The 18,176-nt window shown below is 43.2% G+C and overlaps 1 protein-coding gene across 23 annotated transcripts in view; it reads right to left on the bottom strand.

Annotated features, from left to right (window-relative positions):
• FOXP1 (forkhead box P1) overlaps nt 1-18,176 on the bottom strand; it is a 378,552-nt gene that overhangs the window by 120,623 nt on the left and 239,753 nt on the right. The window contains exon 1 of one of the 23 annotated variants that reach the window (XM_038149507.1): nt 2,562-7,063. The exons of 21 other annotated variants lie outside the window; for them this stretch is intronic. The gene's annotated coding sequence lies outside the window, so the exon portion shown is untranslated. Of the gene's footprint in view, nt 1-1,478; nt 1,498-2,561; nt 7,064-18,176 lie in introns of those variants that run through there. One more of the 23 variants, XM_038149509.1, reaches the window with a different exon arrangement.

The raw sequence follows: 18,176 nt of genomic DNA, 5'->3' as shown, positions 1-18,176 counted from the left end.
AAACCCAAACCCCCAGCTCCAGCCCCGGCCATCCACTTGGGCTCTCCTGGGAGCGATGACCCCCTGGGAGCTAGAAGGTGAAGCATCCACCTCTCCTGCTGCCCAGACCCACCAGCAATGCACAGACTTGAACACAACTTCAAGATGTCAGGCAAATTTTCCCTTTCTCGATGAGAAGCCATTCCTCAGAGGGAACCTACATCCCTGAGGAGGAGGAGGAGGACCCTCCTGCCGATCCGGCACCTGCGGGGCAGCGGCAGTCAGGCGCTATTACGGACCGCGGAGCTCATCAACGCGCTGGAACTGACATGCGACTCGGGGAGACAAAGAGAGATTTTGAAAGCAAGTCAGTCTATTAAATTTATACCTACCTGCACAATGTGAAGCAAACCACATCTCAGTTTCCTTTCATGTGCATGACAGTCTTAACTTGTTTCTTTTAATCCCATAAAAGCAGCTAAAGCATGCAACATGCTTCCCGGAGATGAAGCAAACCTGTATTTTACTTCCTGACAGTGATTTAGTTTATAGGGTGTTGGTTTTTTTGTTGTTCTTTTTTTTCAGGGAAGATAATGAACATTGTCCAAAGCTAGTATTATAAAGGAAATACTACATGCTACATGCTAGACACCTGGCATTTAAAAGAGAATCCCATAAATTGACACTGTCTGTAACGGACCAAACACAGCTGCAACCCCTCACGCTGCACAGACACCAGCACTGGAGGCTGGAAGATCCCAGCATCTCTCGCCAAGGTTTTCTTTGGAAATCAGCACCCTTCTGAAAATTCAAAGTGTCTCTCATTTAGTCGGTCACACCCCAAGTAGGACCGGGGAGATGACCAGAGCTGTATGACTACGCAATAAATGCAGAAAATCCAAAGGGCTGGAGCAGTAATCCATGGAAATGTTCCAGGCAAGAGGGGGGTTTAAGTGCCTTTAATTCCCAGCTGCAAGCCCAACAAGCTGCCAGAAGGCGGAGACCACCGAACACAAGGGGTTAATGGCCTTGCTAAAGAAAATGATACACATAATTTCCTTTTATCATAAAACAATACGTTTATTATTTTCTGTATATCTGTTAAAGGGCATGGCCTTCTGAGTGGAAAACAAAACACAGCTTGGTCACATGTTTATTTGCTTCAGCTACTCCCTTTCCCTTCTGATAAATAATCAAACATGCCATCCAGAAAAAACAAAACCAGTGAGCTGGGAAATTTGATGGTCATCAAATAGACTAAGATACCAAGAAAAGCAGCCCACTGTTCCCACAGAGAGTTTTCTGCCCCACACCTACACTAACATCTGAGTAAATAACTTCAGTCACTCTTTCCATTTTCCCCATGAAATTACTCCTACTGTTAAACAAATTGTCCTTAAGGCAGTTGCAAACACCATTTTTTTTTCTGCAAAGTAGAACAACTTCTGAACATTAAAAAGCCAGACTAGCAATATATTTTCAAAATATGTTTGTTGTACTTGCGGTTTGGCTGAACACACAGCTTGATTTCTCTCTCTCTCGCTCTCTTTTCTAGGAAGATGGGGGTTTACAGTTTAAAATTTTAAAGTGTATTTGGATCTTGGAGAGGCAGGAAAAGCCTCAAGGAAGATGGGTTTTCTCCACAGGGCAGGCAGCATATTTTCCATTTTCTCTTATGTTTCACACTATACGAGCACCACGAACGCTTGCCAAAAAAAAAAAAGTTACCTGCTATTTCAGCGGACTTTTGCGGGGGGGGAGAAACCACTGAGAAATATCAAGCAGTTTTTTAAGTCAGTTGAACAGAGGGGAAAAAATCCAGCATCCGTGTTGTGACATGGATTACCAAGAAGATCTACACTATCTTCCAACAACCCCTGAAGACTATTCATACAACAATCATTAATACTGAAAAACTGCAGAGAAAATCCCTCACGTGAGAAGTTAACAACCATTACCCGGCGTGAGCACGCTTTCCCTTTCCTTTTGTAGTACCACAGGTCTAAACAATAGTCATATGAATGAGATAATAGCCATGCTTGTCTCAGCAGCCTGATTTTTATTAGCATGAAATTGGTACAAATATTAGCGAGGCTGGTTCGCATGCAGTGCCAGAGCCACCATGTAAACAATTTGTGGAAAACAAAAAAGCCATTCGGTGGGTTTGTGCCACTTTTGCTGCCCAGAGCAGCAGCAGTGTGTCCTTTTCTTACGGGGGTTTGTTGTTTAGGTATTTTTGGCAGTTGTGCAAAGAGAAGCTGCAGCACCCAGTGAGCAGCAGGGATGGTGGCACATGGCTGCTCCCGTGCCAGAGGGGCAGCACTGCAAGGTGACAGGCGCCCCAAAAGAGGACTTGGCCCTTGCCACAGTTCTCCAAAGCCACGCCAAAAACCCCACCCTTGTCAACACTGCCATAAACAACCTGAACTGGCTGCTTTTGCTCCAAACCAAAGCGATTCCCCTCTCCTGTGCTCCAAGCTGCCTGCGCAAGGCGGCTCGTTAAAAGTTCAGCCCTGCCTGCACGCTCCTTTCCTCTGAGCGCTCGCAGAGAAAATGAAGAGTTTAACAGAGTGAGCTCTTACTGTCTGCCTTTAGATTTCCGTCTTCGCGCTGGAGATGTTTCTGGCTGTTTCTGTGAAGCGGGGGCTGAAGAATGGTAAAAAGATGTTTGAATAAACAGGAAGTGCCGTGCAGCCGGAGCACAGGCTGGAGGGAGACGCTGGAGCACTGCCCTTCGCGGCAGCCACCGGGCTCTGCCTCCACAGTAGCAACCTCTGCTTTTACTAAATGACAAAGAAACCGCAAAGCATTCCTTCCCTAATTCTTCCCTTGCAAAGTGGTGAGATCAGCTGCAGCTCACAGGTAATCTCAAAGTTGGGCTTAGCACTACACCCGGCACAAAAATCTAGTGACTCTACACAATTAAACCCCACTATCTGTGAGCAGAAACAGGCAGAACTAATTACGTCCCCAAACAGACCAAACAGCAGGCAGAAGCACACCTCGCTTCTGTATCTCGGCAAATTTGGATTTGCACGGAAGTCCAGCCAAGCTTGACGCTCCTACCCTCGACAGTGCTGTGACTTGCTCTGGAAACCAGCTTGGGAGGCTGGCCGGGCTGCAGAGCTGTTTTCTCTGTGTGAGCTGAAATATAAACAACCGCCCAAAAAACACAGCTTGTCTTGGGTGCAGGGACTTGCATTCAGCATCTCCGAAAGTGTAACTTCAGCATTCCGGCAGATGCCACCCCTCCTTCACTGTCTCCTTCCCCTCCCCTAAAACAAACTACCTATTTAACTGGAGATGACTAACTAACCGTCTCCCCACCCAATTATCAAAGCCCCGTCTGCTGTCATATTGGTGACATGACACAGATATTGTCAAGAGAAAGTAAACTGGGGCTGGCACTCAAAGGCAGCTCGTGAAGAGATGAGCAGTCGAACAGCCATATTCAATAAAAAAGAGGAACAGGATTCCTTTAGAAAATGTATTGCTGTTGTGGCAACGTGCTGCTGCCACTGAAGGGACTGATTTGTTATTTAGCATGTAGTCTTGGACTGTCTGTCATTCTGGGTGCTAATGCTCTGCTAAAATAACTCATTGGGAGCTGTCAGTGGGATGTTTACATAGGCCCCCAATCTTTTCTTCATACAAGGAAATTTTTTACTGGAATTCATCTTCTTTTGATCTCACATTCAAAGCAACAGCAGCTTGATAGACATGCAAGTCTGAAAGCAAATCCAGACGCTGAAGATAAACCGCCAGAGTATGACAGGCAGGAGCATCTAAAGCTTATAAAAATGAAGAGAACAGCATGTCGTCTGAGTATTACAATAGCAGAAATCAAGAGACATATTAGGTGGAACTGATCAGCCACAAAAACAGTTCAAAAGGCAGATCATAGAAACAGAAGACTAAGCTAGAAAAAAAATAAAATTGGAAAGATCTGCTTTACAGAGGCATCACCTCCTTTCTGAGCACCGCGGCGTTTCCGCTCCAGCATGTAAACTTAAGGGGAAAAAAAGAACAGGGCTGGTGCTGTCTCTACTAACTCAGCAGTTCTTACCTTCAACTCACCAATTAATTTGCTGTCTGTACGTTTCAATTACGTGTTATTCAAAGTGAAATAAAAATAGGACACTGTACCACTTGCATATACAGCCCAGTCCTCCCCAACACTACAAGGATGGGAAATTGGTGCCTCTTCGTTAGGAATTACATCCCCCTGCAAGGTGCAAAAGGGGCCCTGGCCTGACCCCTGCCACCATTTTAGCTTGTTCATCTTTACAAGGGCTGAGGCTTGGGATGCTCCTGAACTCTGCGCCTCTGCCACCGGTGCAGAAATATTCGTTCAGAAAGTAATTTTATTTAAATTGAATTACGTGTGCCACAGAGTCCACAGTTATGTTCCGAAGGCGACACTTGCCGGGAAACAATTGCTGAAACTTTCTCTAGAAACCCATACATTTTTAATTTTTCTTCCCCAAATAAGCTTCTTATTCTAATTGAAGTCAGCAAATATAATGAAAAAGTAATTCTCAAACAATTTTGTACTTAGAGCTATTTGTTAACAAACACTGAACGAGCAGCAGTGTTAGGTTAAAGGGCAGCAGGATTCCACATTATAATTTAGCCTGCGGTTATTTCTGATTAAGAACACCCTCCGGGACGGCAAAGCAAGATCTTCTTTTGCAGCAGGCATAGCTTTTAAAATTAGCCTCTTCTCAATAATAAAACCAACAGGAAAACTGTGGATTTAAAACTGTATTAACCAATTTGAAGTAGTGCAATCAGTTTATGTCTCGCTTTCTGCAAACCACTGCTCCCTGCCTTAGTCAAGTTTCAAATGTAAAAATGCTGCCTGGATTCTGAAACTGTTGTAAGAAAGTCACCTTCTGTCATGCTTATGTAGCTATCTAATGTGCTAAAGGCTGATTATTTATCTTTAAACTGTACTAGTTTAATCTTTTAAGGTCACCACTAATCTGCTCCAACCTTTTAAAAAATAGCAGCTTTCAAGACTTACTGCTGGAATCACTAAACTCAGAGCTGAATGTCATTGTAAGGGATACATTAGCCAGAGCGAGTGTAGTTTTACAATGTAAACACCAAATATAAATCCCCACCTAAATGAGAAGAAAAATATGATGTCCATGCCAGGAGAAATATCAGTAAATAAGGCCAAGGCTTTATTATTTCACACAAATACTGTTCCAAATCATGTTGCTATTTCTCTCTCCTCCCCCTCCCTTCCCAGCGCAAAACTTGGGTATAATTTAAAGGATCATTAGGTGTTTTTTCTTTATCTTTTCCCTTTCTCAGCAGCAATTTTGCCTGCCTGCTGTGAAGCCTCCTGACCACATTTGGAAGTTGTTGCAAAGTCCAAAACCCCCTCATAGGTTATTTGTGTGCATGTGCTGCACAGCGGCCTTTTATACTTTTCTTTTTCCTTTTCCCCTAGACTTCTTCTGGACTTGAATGTCACAGTAGACCTTGAATGTGAAATGGCTTCAAGCTAATTGCTTTAATTGCTTGAAGATGTGCAGGCAGGTGAAACCTGATCCCCTTGGCCATTGTAGAGACCAGGAACAACATAGGAATGTTTACATAGTGGTTTGAGTTTAATAGACAGTAGAGCTGAGTTTCAGACAGCTAGCAAAAACACAGCTAATAGGTGACCTCTTAATGTAGTCCTCCTTTTTAAAAACAAAATACAATTTCGTTTTATACAAGGCAATGTCCCTAAATGCCAAGGTTATCTGCTTGACTTTTTGAGTGAGCATGCACTGTGTTGCACCTGACATTTATACCAGAAACTCTATCCTGAATGCATTTCCCTCTACCTTAAAACAAAAAGCACTTTATGTGTCAGTCACCTTACAAACAGATTAGAGCTGGATGGGGTTTCCTCCTAAGTGCAGTCATTTTAATTTAAAATTGCGTGTTTCTCACCACTGTCATATTCCTTCCCCCTCATCCCCTGGGCACTCCTACCCTCTGGTGGGCACTGGCACAAGTCCTTGGAAGGGTCTTCTGGAAAGGCCAAGTACTTTCACTGCCTTTCCAGAGCTTTTACTGCTTTTCCAGAGCTTCCAGTGCATTTGCACCACACTGTTAAGACACGACACACTTTTGCAAAGGCACAGTTTGGTTTCACACACGGCACAAATTCAGCAGCTCCTCCTGAGGCAAAACTCCTCCTGACTGAGAACTGCAGCATTCGGGGTCACTGATGATCAGGTCTGCTTTCCAAGAATCATGAGGTAAGTAAAACACACTTGAAACCAGCCAAAGACCAGTGAGCAGGTACAGCACAAGTGTAGAAAGCAAAGACTGAATTTGGCAGCAGCGGTAGCATAAAGATATTTACTGTAGGTCTAGTCCAAAAAACAAACACTGAAAACAGGTAATACCAAATAGTCACTTTCCTGGCACAGGAACTTCAAGTTTTGTTGCCAATCCTAAAAAACAGTTAAAATCACTTGTATTGAGTGAATACCAGCTGAGAAATGACATGTGTTGTATCCCAGACAAAAAGGAATAATTAAAATAACATTTATGAAGGAAGTAAAAAGGGAAGGCAGTCTGAGATATAAGACTGGAAGAAGCACAAACACACTGACGCAGAGGAGATGAGGCCAAACTAACACGTATTTCATATGAACGAGAAAGGAAAGCAATTCCCTGCCACACAGCCCTACAAATAAAGGGCATTTCCAGTCTGATCTTGGCAATTACAATCAAAAAAGTTTCAAATTCTCTAGTACTTTTCGCTGGAGCTACCAAACCCTTGAACAGAAGCAAACAGAAGCAGGAGGGAGGCTGCTCCAGCCACTCTGGATGCAAACTGTGGCTCCCAGGAAGACAATAGATGCTGGCAGCTCTGCTCTACCTTGCCTGCTATTCCCAATCCTCTGAAGCAAATGAGTAACTGATCTTAAATAATACAGAACAAAGGGAACAATAGGAGCTGGAAAGCAAGCTGGGATACTTGGGAACATGCCTCTTTCTTTTGAGAGAGAATGTTGCCGGCACACATGCACACACTGAGTTACAGAATCACAGAAGTTGTTGTCCTGTGTCGTCCCCCCCCTTGCCCATCACCTCCTTAAAAGCTCAAATTCCAGCCACTGTGGGGTTTTAATAGATTTAATTTTTTTTTTTTTGCACGGCCTGAAAGATTAAGAAAAAAGGAGAAAGTTCAGAATAGGGGAAAAAAAAAAATAGAACAGAGTCAATTTGAAGATTTAGTATAAACTAGTCCAAGCCTGTGGGAGGAACGCTAAGTGGAAAAAGTAAACACGGTCCCCCCAAGAAGTTCCCCTGGAAGCTGAGCAGGCAGCCAGTGCCTGGTACCCGCTGCCCCGCGCCCGGGGAGGTCAGCACAGCTATGCTAAACTGACAGGTTCAGTTTACAGCAGGCCAGCACTTTGTTTGGATATACTGGCCTTGCTCACCGCCAGCTTAACAACAGATGGCTCGAAAACTTTCATTATGTTGCAGAGGGCTGAACTGCAAACAATCGGGAAAACTGTGAAAAGTTTAACTCCCTGCGAGCCGAGCGGGGAAGCGCTGCCCTCGCCAGCCGGCGTCTCCTCCCGGCCCGGCCATGGGCGCCTTTAAATTAATTAAAGCGGGATGGGATGATTAATCATACCTGCACACGGTCCTGGGGATGCCTGGGAAAAAGAATTTGCGATTTGACAAGGTCATTTCAATAAAAGTAGCATTCCAGGAGAAAATGGACTTTGACGGATTGCAAAGCTGATTTTAAACCTTCCTCAAGCCTCTGGCTCTAGCAAAGTTATAGAAAGTTTCTGCAATAATCCTCTAATCGGGGTTTATCAGGAGCTTTCTGATGAGAGTTCTTCCATCTACAGAAACAGAGCCTCTGTCCCTCACATTCCCACTTAAAGCTTTCACCCTGCACGGCAAGAGAAGGCCAGCAAATAATCTAACATGCAGATCTGAATATGATTTACCCAAATCTGTGTATAATTTAAATATTCATCTAACTGATTTGATTCATATGCACCCTAATATCTTTTAACGCTCTAAGGCAGGTTATAAAGGCACCTTCTGAGGTTTAATTCAATTGACAGTCTTATATACATCTCATCACTGAAAATGCATTATTTTATATTATTCAAGAAATGAACAAATCTGCTTTCCACAAATGTATTTTAAAAGCGACTCTTTCCTGTTATTGAAAGAAAATTGTGTTTATTACTCCTTTAGCATAGTGTAAACTCATAAACGTCAACAGAGAGTACAAGGAAAACTGTCAACTAAATATTGTTTCCTTCATGAGCTGCTCTTCCAAGTCAATTACGCCTTTCAACTTCTGGGGCATTGTATGATAAACTGGCAGTAAAAATCATTCACATTAATATACCATGGTGCCTTGCCTGCAAAAGGTAATTAAAGAAGTAAATGACTCATAAGAATAGACATATTAGCTGCAAAATGAAAGGCAACTGAGCTGCCACATGAAAATATGTACCATTAAGATACTGCATTTTCATATTCCTGTAATCAGCTTCAGTAGACTAATGCTTATTTAATCCAGTTCTCGCCTAAGTCCATCAACAACTGTTTTTTGCTGTTTTCTCCTTCACTGAACATTATGTGTTCAGGTTTGGAATAAATACTGCAATAAGATTTTTGCATAGTCAATTGAAGAACAGGTTTTTTATCTTTTAAAAACTATTTTTCTTTCCCACCAAGAGGAATACAGCAGAGAAGGATACCAAGAAACCTTACATTTCCTGGGGTTCTTTCAGTGCCAATATGCTTTAAGTGAAATATACACCCCTGTCTAGCATTAACCATTTTGATTTGTGAAATACAACAGGAAATTAAGCCTCATCTTCCAACTTTGCTGCTCTTCATATGGGAAAGGTTTGCCTTGTTACTGCATGTTTTCGTTAGAAAAATTAGACAGGCTGTCTCTTAAGTCTTTGACACAAGGTGGGGCAAGGAGAGGAAGGGGCACTGCTGGGTTTGTGGAGGAGATGGAGCTGCAGGCTGGGGAGCCACAGGGGCATCACCCCCAGTGATTTGCTCTGCCCAGCCCAGCCTCAGCTGACAAGACCCAAACTCCAAACACAGGCACCATCCTGGCATCCCACCTTGGCAGCAGGACCGCCAAGCCCAGCACAACACACTCCTGATTTTTGGGAAGGGCCGTTGCTGGGAGTTCACCCTGCAGTGCACATCTCAGCCCACCCTGTTTTTGTAGCCACCACATAAACCAAAGCCTTTTGGTGAAGGGTCTTGGGTTGAACTTCTCAAGTTCATCTTTCTCCTCCCAAAGCGACAGCAGAGAGATGGTGAAATTCAGGGAACAAAGTATAGTTGTGTCCAAAAGAAAACACCCTGCAGAATACTCAAACATTTATAACTCATCCTGTTTGTGAGCAGTAATTAAACTAGTCTTTTCATCACAATAATAGCTCTGTAAGGCCAAGATCCAAACTGCTTTTGACTGCACAGCTCTCACAATTATTTCATTTTCTGAAGTATGGGGTGGAGTGAACTCCAGTATCTCAGCTATTGCTAGGGTGCTCTGTTGACAAATGCTGACTTTCCTAAACGGCAGACACTGTGTATGTACCATCCATCCTTTATTTATTGTGCCCGACACAGGTTTATCCTTGCAAAAAGAGATTTTTCAATAAAAATCTTCACACATTGCTTCGCAACCTGCATTATGTGTTGCTTATTTATCACTATCAGTATGAAATAGTGTTAGACTTAAAATGTAGGATCAATCATTATTTAAACTGTATTACTGCTTCTCCATTTGAGCAGACATCACTTTGTACCCACAATTAATGAGCTCTAGTCCTTTTTCTAATTAAGGAACAAAGGTTCTTGTGTGCAGAGTATAGAGTGACACTGTCTAGAGAACACACATTTAAATAGAAGAGAATCCTTCTAATTACCTTACAATAGGATTTTTCATATCCAGGAACATAATAGGATCAAGAAATTAGAGCATTTCCAACAGCATTTACAAATAAGTCATTACAAAACACTGTTAAAAGGTAATAATGCATTCCTAAAAACAAGGAGACCTTATGGAGACTAGTGCCTAACACTTTGGTATTTACAGAATTAACCTTTGAGCATTGATACAGGGAAAATGCAACACAGAAATTATTTTATAGATGTGTATGCACAGAGATAAATCAAAAAAAAAATGAGGAGTCAGCTATTAGAACCTAAACCACTTTAGGCTCATACAGATTAGGATCCAAACACATAATTAGGAAAGTCAGAAAGGTAACCTCGCTTTATCCAGTAATTAGGGCTGTTAGAAATCGGATACTGTCTCTTAAAAGTGTTACAAATACACGGCACTACTAAATAACCTGCACTGCTGGGAAAGTATACTCGCTATCAAGGGCAAAGCTGCTATACACTGAGGTAACAGTAAATGACAGACTGTTGTTCAAGTCCATTAGCTGCTATGTGATAGGAGCACATTCACTAGCACACGACCTGTGAAAAATCTTAGATCTCTTTAAATCTTTGAATTGGATTGCTGCATTAATTCTTAAGAACTGCAATCCTTCAACCAAGTCAAATTACCCTCATTAACAGGGGAAAAACTGCCTCTGCAATAAGTTTAAAAAAAAGAGATATTTATTACCTATAATCACTTTCACGTACTTCACCTGGAAGCGTGACAAACTGGGACAACAACTTCAGAGGCTGGCACCAGTTCAGCTGCTGGTGGGGCTGGGGTGGAGGGGACACGCCGTGCACGTGTCACCCTCTGTGCCTGCGCGCGCTCCTGCACCGACATTCAGCGGGAAAGCTTCTTGGGGAAAAACCTCAATGAATGTTCTAAGAAAAGAAAAATCACTAAGAATAAGCACAGGCACTGAAGCGATCTCTGTGTGTGCCACTGAAATAACCGCAAAAGAGGAGGGGAAATTCTTCAGTTATTCAAGGCTTGATTAGAACACTACTTCATAATTAGGCATGTTACAAGTATTGTCATCAACCAGAAAATTCATGTACTAACTCAAAGGTCTCAGAAGCTGGCTCAAGCCTTCTATTCATTAACAACATCTGCTATTAATGTTTAACCCTCATAAACTTGCACCAAACATTCAGCATTCAACAAAGCTTAAAAATAAATATTTTGTTGCGCTGTTTTATCCGCGTGGTGATCTGCTCAGTTCTGCAGATATCAAGAACCACTACAACGGCCAGAGAGATAACAGACAAATATTTGGTCTTTGTTGGAAAGAAGATATTCCTTTCTCCAGTCACTGCTTCTCTGCACTTCAGATGCTACAGCTCCCGAGCCAGGCCAGTGCAGCACAATAAACAGCAATGCAGACATACAGATATACACACACACCTATACGATGGTATGAATCATTTATTTTGGAGATGAAACTCCCTGGAACAATTTTCAGGATGAGCATTCTAAAGGACCCTGTTTAATTTTTTTTTTCTAATTTAGAAATGAGCGTTCCTGAGACGAAAGATTCCCTGTGAAATGGGGAGCTGAGTAAGTCCAGGACCCAGAAATGAGAAACAGAGCGTTTCATCTTCATTTTACTGCTGTGAATCCAGATGAGAGCCCTGATCTCGCAGTCAGATCCTAATGGGCAGATCCTTGGAAGAGCCTTTGGAAAGACTCATTTCCACCAGTGTGGTTTTAATGTAAGCGTTGCAATCTGCTTGTGCAGGCTCATTTACAGCGTGGAGACAGAGCTAAGTGGTGAGCTAATGTGACCCTCTAATGACTCCTGGAAGCGCATCCGGACATCCCCCGTCCCTCTTCCCGCGGATGGATGTCGGTAGCACAGCCCCTGCCGGGCCCATCCTGGCTCACAGGGGCAGCCCTGGAGCACTGGTGGGCACGTCCCACAGCTCCCTGCCTTCCCTGCTCCCTCCTGCCCGCACCAACCCCTGCACAAGCCGACCCCCGAGTCTCCACAGAGCCTGGAATTCCAGCATCAGGCCTGCACTCATCTCACCGTCGTTTTCTGATCTGCAGCAACGCCAAGATACAAACCAAGCCACAAAAGTAATGAAAAATACAGCTCTTTTTGTCTTCAAACATGACATTCATGGCGGATTCACTGTCTGCATGTTGCAGCACGCTCTATTCTTAGCACCGTGCCTTTTAAAGTTAGGCCCATTATTTTCTACGGTGTATCAAGATCAGTATGTATAACATATGCCATATTGTTGACACTTCCCTGGATGTACTGCACACCATATGCCTAAAGCACTAAAAGGGGTGATGAACAGAGTGGCAATACTGAAAGGAGAACAAGATACACTGAGCATGTTGAATGAATTCAGTTATATAATTCAGCCAATAAGGGTTTCCATACATTTAACAATCTCTTTTTTTCCCCCCCCTTTTTTCTTGCCCCCCTCCCCCTTGTATAAAAATGAATTTAACAACTTTCCACTGTGAAAAGTTAACACGCTGGACACGTATTCAAAGCAAACATTTAATCACAGTGGGCCCACCAGGTCTAAAAAGTATACATGTAAAGATAGATCATATATAATCACACCAATAAAACAAACAAAAAAGGACTATTCATACATTTTAGCAATAAACTGAAAAAATAAAACATACAGTTTTGCTCCTGCTTCCACTTGTCCTTTCTTTTACCTTGCATAAATCTATGCCTCAAGTCCAATTCCTAGAACTAGGGAAGATGTCATCTTGCCCATCTTCAGAGCTTTATTTACTAGTTTCTCTACTAAGAATTATTATTTGAAGAACCCAGAAACTAATGCTCTCTTACACTACAGTATTTTTGTCCAAATCTTCTGGAACGGATTATAAAATTGAAATGTAAGAAGGAACACAGCCGAGCTATATTTATAACACGAATGCTGCTCTTCAGCATCTGATACATACACATGTGTATCCTCATTTCCATGCCATCCCTCAGCACGCTCTAATGGGTACACTAACTGCATACTCGTCATTAAAATAAAAAGAAAAAAGAGGGGGAAAAAAAGGAGGAACTGACTCATCACTGAGAACAGTTTTGACAGTACTTGCATGCAAAGCCCTGGCAGAGAGGTTCAAGCTATTTAGTTGTGACCAGATACAAATCACAAACTTTGGAGTGAATGAATAATTAAAGGAAAAAAAAAAACCCAAACAGACAAACTCTCAGCACAGTTACAGGCTGATGCACAGGTGAACCCAGGTCTAATCTCCAAGTTTAGTCCTTGGAGTTATGTGCTACCAGGAGGAAGGCAAAGATCTGGAAAGCAGGTATCACTGCAGGGAATTCCCACTGCCACTGACAGGGTCAGGAGAAGGGGAGAGCGACGCAGAAACACCCGGCAGGAACACACAGGACCCTTCCAGGGGGAGAATCCCAGCTGGCATCAAGCACAGGGGAAGTGTAGGGAAGCAGGCTGCTCTCCTGGCACACCGGGAGCACGGCCAGCTCCTCACAGGGATGCTGCTAATGCTGTGGAGCTAATAATGATGCCACGCAAAGCTGGAGCTTCCCCGTCCTCTGTCGTTAGTGCCCCTATGCACCCACAGGCAATGGATCAAAGGGGCTATGAGAAGATAAGGAGAATCCATTTTAATTTGAAAACATGAAAATTCTGGCACAGGAGATCACTACAGAAGATCAGTTCTGTTATGTATCCATGGTGTGTTGAAGGGGAATGTTACATTTTAAATGTACACACACACACACACCTATTTATCTAAGGAGTATCATTAGCAGAATAAAACAACCTAAAATGAACATGAGCCTTTTGTTAAAAGTGGAAGACAGAATCTTCTTCGTGAAAAACATCAAAGAAAAGTAACACATGCTCATGTTTAAAAACAGTCTACGCCTAATACAGAACATCAAGATGTTAAAAAAACCAAAACCAACACAAACCAACAAAACCCCCCATTTGCTTCACAATATTTTCCTTAGAAACAAACTTAGTTTGTTTCGTGCTGACCAGGAAAGGGCTGCCAGTGCCCATTTAAAGCACTGGCTGTGCAATCCACTGAGAAATCAGATAAGAATTAATATACAGAACTTTCACATCGTCAAAATTAGGACAAGTGGAAGTTTTGTGAGTGGAAACACTTGCACTGCATCAGTATTATTGGGCCAGAAAGTAAACAGAGGAGTATGTTCCAAAAAATTAGAAAAGGAAGGGGTTTAGACAGGCATGCCAGTGCCTGCTCTGTTCCTTCTCTGAGCTTTCTCTGGAGGAAAACAAAACAAAACAAAGCAAACCAAAACAGCTTCATTTTGCAAAAGCCACGACTGTACAGCTATTTGCAGAGGGAAGTGGTGAGCAGGCAACACCTCCTGTCAGCATCCCTGGGGCTGTGCCTTCAGTACATCAACACTGGCCATGAGATGTCAAATGAGGGTGTGAAAAAGCCTTTTACCTTCTGGTCTCTAGCTCAGGGCTGGTCCAAGTAGAGCACAGCCAAACTTTCTACTGGCTGTTGGCGACGTTAGCTTGATGGACTTCGTCCAGTTGCTTGTGGACTACTGTCCATATTAGGAAAAAATCCCCACTTGACACTGGCACCGGGATCCAGCCCTATCCACAGACACCGGCAGCACTACAGACTGCCTCAGCAGCCAGGTTGAGACACAAGGATCACAGCCATGTCAATGTGCCCAGGATCCTTAATAAACAGAATCATATGAAGCCAAAAACAATTCTACCATGGCTAATTAAAACATCTCTTGTGCTTGCTCTGTAAGAAAACCCACACAACAACACATGAGCAACAAAAACAAAAGTAAAAAAATCCCCTAAACCACCCTGCGGTGAACTTTGCTTCCTTTTCTGAGCAGTACTGGTGACGTTTGCAGGGGAGCTCGGGAGGGTAAAAGGGCATTGCCACCATGGCAGCTTTTAATTCTGCCAGGCAGATCCCCCAGACCTGTAATGAGCGTCTGCTTCCTACCCACCAGGGCCATTAATCACCCAGACTCCGAAAAGGTTCAATTCATGTGCCCACTCAGAGAACTCATGAGATGCCTGATAGTCATGTGTCATTCGAGAAGGGAACAAAACTGTATTCTTCTCTGAGCTGAGGTAGCTCCTATTACCAAGAGACCGTCTCCCCTGGGAGCGACCAGAAGAGCGAAATGAAGGAGAGCTGACTCAAAGCTCTGCCTAACAAAGACACATAATTGATGCAGAAGGGAAAGAAAGTCATTAGGAATCTGCCACTACCCTTATTTTGCCAATAATCTGGGGAATTGGTGAAAGGGTTTTAAAAGTGGTGAAAAATATCTCAAATTTTTACTAGATACATCCCAGACAGACAGGCTGCTCTCCAGGAAAGACTGCCCTCCTCCTTGGATAAGAGCTTGGCAAAAGCAAAGGAGGTTTTTGCCACCTTAAAATTGGACCATTTCTTCTCATGATTAACTTCATTCTTCCAGGGACCTTTTGAGCAGCTGGAGGTGATGCCTGGCCTCTATGCGTGCTCACAAATCCTTTGCTTCTCTTGATATCCCCTGCTTCAAAATCTCGATCCTTATCTACTGATGCTCTTAAAAGCCTGGGAGATACCAACCTGGGTCTACGTGAGCCAGGGGTAACTGACCCCCCCAGACTGGGCTGAAACACGACACACAAATATATCATTTGACACTGTCATTTCCTGTACATGACAGCTGGGAAGAAAAGGGTATGAAAAAGATAAAGGGGCACTATTTTAGCTTTAAAATTAAATGGTTGTATTGCTCTGCATTTGATAGAAAATTAAGGAAAACAAGCAGGAAAAATCCTGCCCTCCTGCTGCTTCTTACTGCTTTTCTTCCTTTAATTACTGCTCTGCTAGGTAAACTAAAGGATAAAACTGAGAAAAATATAAAAACCTACAAGCACCCCAGCAACTGCTTCACATCCTTGTCATTTTCCTGGCAATACCCATGACTCAATAGAAATGTTATCCACACTCTCTTTTTTCAAATTTTTCCCCTTACAAAATTCAACTACAAACTAGAGAGTGCAACTAAGTTTCAGGCAGCCTGGCACATTCACTGACACTCGATGTTTTACCTTTCTCACTAGCACCTTTTGATCTCTCAGGCTTTGGGAACACTAAGCTGAACTGATCTCCTGCTGTAATTCGTAATTACCAATTCACAGCTATTTCAGCACTCTGTAGATGCCAGCCTGCTGCTCAAGTATCAATACAGAATTGAAAAATACTGAATCTTTTTGGCCAGTTGAGATTTTTTTCAAGATTTTCCCCGTTCCTCCACAGTGCTACAAAAACCGTGCTGAGCTGCCACTGTCACCCAGGAGCCAACCTGGATGCTTCGTGCTGCACAGAGCAAAGAGGAGGCTGCTTTCAAAGGGTTTACAGCGCTGAAAAGGGGGTTATGGTAGATAAACAGCCCTTTTCAGGTTCAAAAAATCTTCTCTTCCCATTCAGCATCACCATTATCCCCATTGGTTTCCCGTGCCTGCAGCTGCTCCCCAGCAGGCAGATACAAAACGTGGCTCCGCGGGCGACGGCTGCGCTCAGCCCTCTCCCCTTGGCAGGAACCTGTCACCACGATGATCTCCCTCCAGCACAGGAGAAAAACAGCCATGGGCCACAAAAAACAGCCAGAGTGGGCCACAGCTTGGTCCCAGCCCAAGGAGGGGGCAGAGCTGCCTGTGCAGGGCTAATGGGGTTGTCCCGGTGGCCACCTCTGTACCCACAACACAATCTCGGCTATTGTTCTACAGCCATGAAAAATTAGGCTGGACAGCTAAAGTTTCCCACTCCAAGTGTTGGTATGAGGCCCTGTAGTATATTTTGCTCTCGTGGCTTACCTATGGGACCTTCAGCAAAGGAAGTCCATGCTGGGAGTGAATGTAAAATATGGGACCGTGCAGGCTGGAGAGAAAGTCTTAACCAGAGTGTTTGGATTAAAGAGTTTCACCGGCAATCCTTCATTAAACCTTTGCTCCAGGTTCTCTTACAAACTACTTGCAACATACATTCCCTTCAAAATCATCCTGAAGTCCTTTAACAAAACTAAAAAGCCTCTTGTCCACCATCTGGATTTTACACACGAGGCAATGAAAACAGAGATGAGAAGAATTCAACACTGGAAACAATACTCATGAACTACAAACAGACAAGTAGTTCTGCACATTTAGAAGATGAATTAGATGCAAAAAGCCTTTGCTTTTGTTGCTTACTACCATAACTCAAACCCTTTCTGGTCCTCTCTTCAATATAATCAGTGAATTGACAAATTGTAAATCCTCTTGTTCAATTCTTGGTTCTGAAAACAGAAAATGATCCTTTTAATCTTCAAACAACCTTAAGACAGAAACACTTCACTATTTCCCTGTTTGGTAGGGAAACATGCCAAAATACCAACACATCCCTGGCTGAAGCTTGGCTGTGCTGCAGTTTAACACTACACACAAGTCCTCCAGACCAGCACATGCAAAGAGAGGTCTCTCAACAAAATCCCAGCCTGAAATACTCCCCAGACACTGGAAAAGTTCAGGTCCAGATCCACATCCAGGTTTTGTATCTCAGGTTTATATCTAAACCAAATATAAGGATTCTCTTGACTTCTTCCAAAGAATAGACTTTTAAGACATAAGACTCCAGAACCAATAAAAAAGGTAATTTAACAATATCTCTAGTGTGTCACCAATCATTTAAAGGGCCTTGAGGCTGCTGCATTCCCACTACAGTACAGCAGCTTTCCCACCCTGCTGGTTTTCAATTGACACCCTCTGTGTTGATATTTTTTTCCAAGTTAAGCCTGATGGCATTTTTTAAGCTTCCCCTCACAGCTGATGTCCTCTGCTCGTGCCACTGCCAGGTCCCAGCAGTGCTGCCGTGGGCAGTGCCAGGCAGGGCATGGCTCTGCTGGAACCCACAGTGGTGGGAGCAGGGGTCTTCTCCTCCCTATCCCCCAGGGCACAAGGTCCAGGAGAGTATGAGAAACTTAATTTTCAAAGAAAGAAGTCAAAAGGGGAAAAAAATAAAAAGAAAACCAAAACTGAAAAAGGAACCCCTGTGAGGAGGTTGTTGATCAGGATCTCACAGCAATAACTAACCTCAGATACTTGCCAGTGTAACCATCACTTACTCAACAATCTGCTATTTCTTTGCCAAAAAGGCAACAAAAAATGACCCTTGCATACATTTTGCTGGTCTGAGCCCAAAGACTGCTTGGAAGATGGAATAT

This window comes from Motacilla alba, chromosome 12 (assembly GCF_015832195.1).
Source record: "Motacilla alba alba isolate MOTALB_02 chromosome 12, Motacilla_alba_V1.0_pri, whole genome shotgun sequence".
NCBI lineage: Eukaryota > Metazoa > Chordata > Aves > Passeriformes > Motacillidae > Motacilla > Motacilla alba.
This window is presented reverse-complemented; position numbering and strand designations above follow the sequence as displayed.